The 7,175-nt window shown below is 34.4% G+C and overlaps 1 protein-coding gene across 4 annotated transcripts in view; it reads right to left on the bottom strand.

Annotated features, from left to right (window-relative positions):
* LOC124419980 overlaps window positions 1–7,175 on the bottom strand; it is a 110,522-nt gene that overhangs the window by 14,325 nt on the left and 89,022 nt on the right. The window lies entirely within an intron of this gene.

Here is a 7,175-nt window from a genome sequence, read left to right on the forward strand (position 1 = left end):
ATATATTCATAGCGTATTCCTGTATTTTGAATTAGCAATAGAATAGATAGAAAGAGAATATAGAATTCGTATATTTGAGACAAAATAACAGTGCTCAAATTTTGTCGGATGCACTTTTTTGTCAATAGGGGCCGTGGCACCTACCATATAAATTAAATACAAAAATTCGTTTTTCTTATAAATTATTACAGGACTCCCCCTGAGGAGATCGACACCTCCCATATTAATATGGAAATTTTGTTTTATAAATCTTTTATTAATAAAAAATTTTGTTTGTGAATAAGGGGGTTAAAGTATAACGAGCTAACTTTTAATGGGGACTTGATATCTCCCATATGAATAAAATAAAAAATATTGTTTGTCAAGAAAAATATATTCATATATTCATCAAATTTTTCACAAATTACTTCAATAATCATCTGGATATTTTGGAGGAAAAGGGGCGGACTTTTATCTTGGGAGCTTGAAGCTCTCACATGAATTAAATAGAAATAGTCGTATATTTAAGAAACTACTAGAGCTAGTGTTTCAAATTTTGAATAACTTTGACGTTAATGTGAACATTTAGAAGATAACGGGCTATATATATGAGTTAAATACATATATGAATTAAATACAAATACAATTATTGGTTATTTTGTATTTAATTTTTATTGGGGTAGCGGAGCACACCGGGTATTAGCCAGTAATTACTAAAAATTATGTTATATTTTAAATTCTAAACTAAATAAAATCAAACTTAGTCAATCCAACAACACTCCAAAGAAAAAATCGGACTCTCTCACAAGATCAGTTCTCCCGAAGAGTTGACAACTGAGAATAAACTTAAGCAGAAAAAGAGCTCACGTATTCTAATACATAGTCGAAGCCAAGCCATACTTCACTCAAAGGAACCTCAAGTCAGAATCCTGAGAGTAAGGGTGACAACGCCAAGAAAGATATTCCCAAGACGACCACGAAAGCGAAATCAACCTCGAAGGTACGGGTATCTCAAAAAAAGCCCCAAAAAGCGAGAAAAGAGAGGCTTTTTTGTTAGAAGAAGACTCCGGAACGATCTCTGCTATGCAGTTACGATGCCTGTAGACCGACAGGCAAAATTCCAAATAGGCCAACAGAGAAAGGTAGAAGATCTGGTGAACAATAAGATAGTGGACCATTTAGTCGTTTCAAAGGGCAAACAACCAATAGAGTGCGTGAGATGCGAGCGTGGGCGTGATGTTGATGAGGTTGTCATCTCACCAATGTCTTAGCACCCTAAAAAACTTGGTGGAAAGTATACCCCCTCCCTGGGACGGAGCTAAGCTGGGACTGGCAAAAAAGAGCGAGCTTCCGGTGCTTCTAAAGTCCCTTGTCTACATAAAAGAATGGAGCAGTAAACTGGGTAATGAACGTATACGGGTCACTTCAGGTTACATGGAAGAGTCAAATCCAATGAGCGGGGAAGTGATCACTAACTCCCTGAAAGACAGTTTAAATGGATGACAATGATTGAGGTTATCATTTGGATCGGAGTGAGACGGCTACCAACGCTCTGATGGCTAAAATTACCACAGGTAGGAAACATATAGCTTTAATACAGGAACCTTGGATAATTCGCAACAAGTTTTCTGGACTAAATCACATACATTTCCAACTTTTCTACGCTGATACATTGTCTCGTCACAAGAACTTATGTTTTCTCCTCTCAACAGGATTATTCTCATCGGATTCAACGGTGCTGAAGCAAGGTCGTGGCAACATATATCTTGCACCAAAGTCGGACCTGATGAAACTGGTCGAAGAGGCACAAAGGAAAAATAAGAAAATTGTAATAGGTTGTGATGTTAACTCCCACCATGTAGCTTGGGCTAGTACAAACACGAATCGCATGGATTTTCTTAATACTAAAGACTTGATCACATCGAAATACTACGGCCGTCACCAAAACCCATAAAGTTTCGGAATACAGGCAAATCCCGGTTAAACGAATGATATATTGTCAGGCCCTTTCGTTAAATCGAAAAATTCGTTATATCGAGATTTTTTTTTTTAATCATTTTATTTTAATTATATAAACAAAAAAACATGTATATTTATTTCATGATGATAAGATAATATTTTACATTTAATCTTAACAAACTAATAAGATCACAAAAATGATGTGCATATTTTTCAAAATTATTAAATTTTATGCCTTTTACAAGTTAGGAAGACTGGAAAAAATCGTTTATTGAAGTTTGTTTTTGTCCTAGTTGTAAACTTTTTTGGACTGCTTCTCCCTGAAGTTCTCGCAAAACTAATGACTTTGAACAATCAATATTGTTCTGCTGACTTCATAAAATACAAGTTTCGAAACTATTTATTGCATATGCATGTCTTATTTTAGTTTCTTGTGTAATATTGACAATTTCTTCAGGATCAACATTTTCAGCATTCATCCACGCTTTATTTGTATGAAGATAATTTATGGACAACATTTTGTTCCGAAATGAGCGGGGTTTCTTTGCCTTTCCAATCAGAAGAGGTTTAATCTTCTTTGATCCCGAAGCATTGGCACAAAGTAAAAGTGTCACCCTCTCCTTCGACAGCATTCTACCTGGAGCAGTTACTTCCCCAGCATGCACAAAAGTTTTATCTGGTAGCATTTTCCAATACATACCAGTTTCACCCGCATTGAAAATTGCATCAACAGTTAGATTGTTCTCGATGATAATATTCTGGAGGTCATTTTTAAAAGGTTCCACCAAATCGGCTCGGGATGATAACTTCTCCCCAGATTCTTTAAGAAGTCTTATAAGGTATCTTTTTTAATATCTTGACAGCCAACCGCCACTTGCATGGAATCCGCCGCTATAAAGTCTGTTTTGTATTTCAATGGCTTTGATTTTTAAAACAGTTCCATTAACTGGAATGTGCTTCTTCCTTTGTTCAATAAACCAATGATAAAGCTCCTTCTCCATCAGAGGATACTCACCATTCTTTAGAGATCGACGATTTTTTGACCCATTTTTGGTAGATTCTAAATTATTCTAATGAGTTTTCATTTTATTTAAAGTACAAATGGAAGATTTTGGTATTCCATACTTGGAAAATTCTGAGGCTTTTGCCCTTTTCACACTCATCCAATATTTTTTTCCAATGTTGATAAATACACGTGAACGCTTGCACTTTTAAAAACACAATATAAAAAATCAACAAAGCATGTATTAAATGTGTAGTCATTGAAAAAAGGTAACGGTACTCTAACGTATTGAGCAAGGTCGTCAATGCAAAAAACTAGTTATTTGCTTGATTTTGGATTGTTTTTTCTTATCATTCGTTATATCGAGCTTAAAATTTTAATAACGTTCGCTATATAAGGTAGTTAATGTTAGAAATTTTTGTATTCGTTATATCGGATTTTCGTTAAAGTGATATTTGTTATACCGGGATTTGCCTGTAAGTCTAAAACTAATCGGACAATGTTCGGTTCTTTACTAAAGAACCGTATATGTCAGGACACTTTTCAATGTCGAAATAAAGGGGACATAGACGCCAAAGTAAAAATGCTCATAAGTGCCTTGGTTGAATCGAGGACAGCTCTCTGCGAGAGCGCAGATCTGCACATGCTAAGGAACAGATGGATAAGCTGCGAGATGTACGATATAGCTATCAGGTAAAAAGTGCCTTGGTTGAATCGTTCGAAGACAGCTCTCTGCGAGAGCGCAGATCTGCACATGCTAAGGAATAGATGGATAAGCTGCGAGATGTACGATATAGCTATCAGGAAAAAGGTATTACGCGGTATGCCACTATTAATAGCCTCCAAAGGACCCTAACCGAGAAAGGGCTTAGACCTGTCTGCTATACATAGGATGTCGTAATACTTTTAAAGGGAAAGAATCGGTAGAAACCGTCTTAAACGAAGTTATTCACTACTTAGATGCATCCAAATTACTTGTGTAGTAGAGCTGATAAGACTCCGAATACAGCCTTGAGCAGAGCTCAACCGAGAGGCCTCAATGTTAACCCGCCAGAAAAGGAAATCTGTCTTTTCACAAGAAAGAAAGCCAGAAGGCAATTAGGGCGATGTCAGGTGATAGAACTAAATATAAGATCGTATTGGATTGTAAAAAGGTTTTAACTCCCAGAGGTAAGGTTCATATCATATGGGTACCAGCCCACTCGGGAGTAGTCGATAATGAAAGAGCGAATGTAATAGCTTTAAGGAGACGGGAGCTCGGGGCAGTTAACCTGATGCAAAACCATTCGACGCAACAAAAACTAATAATATGTGAGAAAATCCCATAAGGATTCTTGGAATGATGAAACACTGGGTAGAACGACGAAGATCCCATGGCGTGACCTTGATGAGATCATGGTATGTATTCTGAGTCGATACACAGGATTACGAACACATCTAAGCAAAATTGGTCGTGCGGATTCGGACGTATGTAGAGCATGTGCAAGAGACAGTGAAACTCTGGAGCACTTTTTTGCCACTGTTAGGCATTCATCGAAGTTAGATCCAACCTAAACTAATAAACATTTGTTATATCCATGTATATACTTATTTTTCTTAAAAGTTCGTTTTTTTTTTCATCATCAATAATATTTTATATACAAAAATATAAAATTAAGAAAACCAAATGAACGAATATGTTGTCCTAATTGTACACAACACTAACATATAAAATGACAGCCAAACTGTACAGTAATGCCAAGTCAAACAAAAAAATCACAATTGTTAACGTAGGTTTATTGTTTGTTTATAAATAGCACTTGCTCTACAATCCTTACCAGAGTACATCTTTCACTATGTTTTCGTTGTATGTTATGAGAAGTAAATTTTCAAGAGGAAAGTGAACTACTAAAATTGATATCAGTAGTAGGACCGCGGGAGCCTTTGATTAGCAGCATAGCAGTCGGATGGGAGGGTAGTGTCCTTTCCTAATATACCCAAGTCACATACAATAATTATTTTAGACTCCCTTTTTATTTAGGTATACAAACAAAAGTCAATTATATGGTCCAGGGTGACTAGAGGACACAAATCAAAAATCTAATCAATGAATGAATGAACGAATGCTTATTATAAGGCGTATAAGTTTTGCGACAAACGTCAAAGAAAAGTAATTAAGAAAAATCTTTTACAATTTGCATTGTTGTACAAAAAGTACCGACATAATCCACAGCATTTTACTATAGTTTTATATATAGGCTCAATTAATAATTATTCAAATATTTTGCCCACAACATCCTATTTAATTTTTTGATTTCTTATTTTTTTAGATATTATTTGCAAAATAATTTTTCTAATTAGTTACTTTAAGTAAAATTCTATTTATATTATTAACTCCAGTACATGTAAAATTTAGCCAAGTCGATCTTTTGCATGATAAAATTTACAACCATGAAGCAAAAGCAATGGTAAAGTTTATAAAACACAATAAAAAGCAAAGCAAAAAAAAAATAGAACTAAAAGACTAACATCAAATTTACACTTTACTTTATTATTTTAAGAGGAATAAAACTGTTTTACGTTTTAAGAATAAATAAATTAAAGCAAAAATTATCATTCAATGAAAAATGTGAAAACAGGAAACAAAATCCAAAGGCAAACTGAAGTGAAAAAGCAATGTTCTTTTTCTTTTGTGTTTTTGATTTCACGAAATTAACTTTCATTTATATTTTAGAACTATATTCTGAACACTCTGCTGCAAATTTGAAAGGAATGCTTGTCCCATCGATACGTTTCACATAAATTTCCTACTCTCTGTTCGAGAATGAAGTTGACCTACTTTGGAAGATTCACTCCAGAAGGCAATTAGGGCGATGTCAGGTGATAGAACTAAATATAAGATCGTATTGGATTGTAAAAAGGTTTTAACTCCCAGAGGTAAGGTTCATATCATATGGGTACCAGCCCACTCGGGAGTAGTCGATAATGAAAGAGCGAATGTAATAGCTTTAAGGAGACGGGAGCTCGGGGCAGTTAACCTGATGCAAAACCATTCGACGCAACAAAAACTAATAATATGTGAGAAAATCCCATAAGGATTCTTGGAATGATGAAACACTGGGTAGAACGACGAAGATCCCATGGCCTGACCTTGATGAGATCATGGTATGTATTCTGAGTCGATACACAGGATTACGAACACATCTAAGCAAAATTGGTCGTGCGGATTCGGACGTATGTAGAGCATGTGCAAGAGACAGTGAAACTCTGGAGCACTTTTTTTGCCACTGTTAGGCATTCATCGAAGTTAGATCCAACCTAAACTAATAAACATTTGTTATATCCATGTATATACTTATTTTTCTTAAAAGTTCGTTTTTTTTTCATCATCAATAATATTTTATATACAAAAATATAAAATTAAGAAAACCAAATGAACGAATATGTTGTCCTAATTGTACACAACACTAACATATAAAATGACAGCCAAACTGTACAGTAATGCCAAGTCAAACAAAAAAATCACAATTGTTAACGTAGGTTTATTGTTTGTTTATAAATAGCACTTGCTCTACAATCCTTACCAGAGTACATCTTTCACTATGTTTTCGTTGTATGTTATGAGAAGTAAATTTTCAAGAGGAAAGTGAACTACTAAAATTGATATCAGTAGTAGGACCGCGGGAGCCTTTGATTAGCAGCATAGCAGTCGGATGGGAGGGTAGTGTCCTTTCCTAATATACCCAAGTCACATACAATAATTATTTTAGACTCCCTTTTTATTTAGGTATACAAACAAAAGTCAATTATATGGTCCAGGGTGACTAGAGGACACAAATCAAAAATCTAATCAATGAATGAATGAACGAATGCTTATTATAAGGCGTATAAGTTTTGCGACAAACGTCAAAGAAAAGTAATTAAGAAAAATCTTTTACAATTTGCATTGTTGTACAAAAAGTACCGACATAATCCACAGCATTTTACTATAGTTTTATATATAGGCTCAATTAATAATTATTCAAATATTTTGCCCACAACATCCTATTTAATTTTTTGATTTCTTATTTTTTTAGATATTATTTGCAAAATAATTTTTCTAATTAGTTACTTTAAGTAAAATTCTATTTATATTATTAACTCCAGTACATGTAAAATTTAGCCAAGTCGATCTTTTGCATGATAAAATTTACAACCATGAAGCAAAAGCAATGGTAAAGTTTATAAAACACAATAAAAAGCAAAGCAAAAAAAA

This window comes from Lucilia cuprina, chromosome 5 (genome assembly GCF_022045245.1).
Source record: "Lucilia cuprina isolate Lc7/37 chromosome 5, ASM2204524v1, whole genome shotgun sequence".
NCBI classification, from domain to species: Eukaryota; Metazoa; Arthropoda; class Insecta; order Diptera; family Calliphoridae; genus Lucilia; species Lucilia cuprina.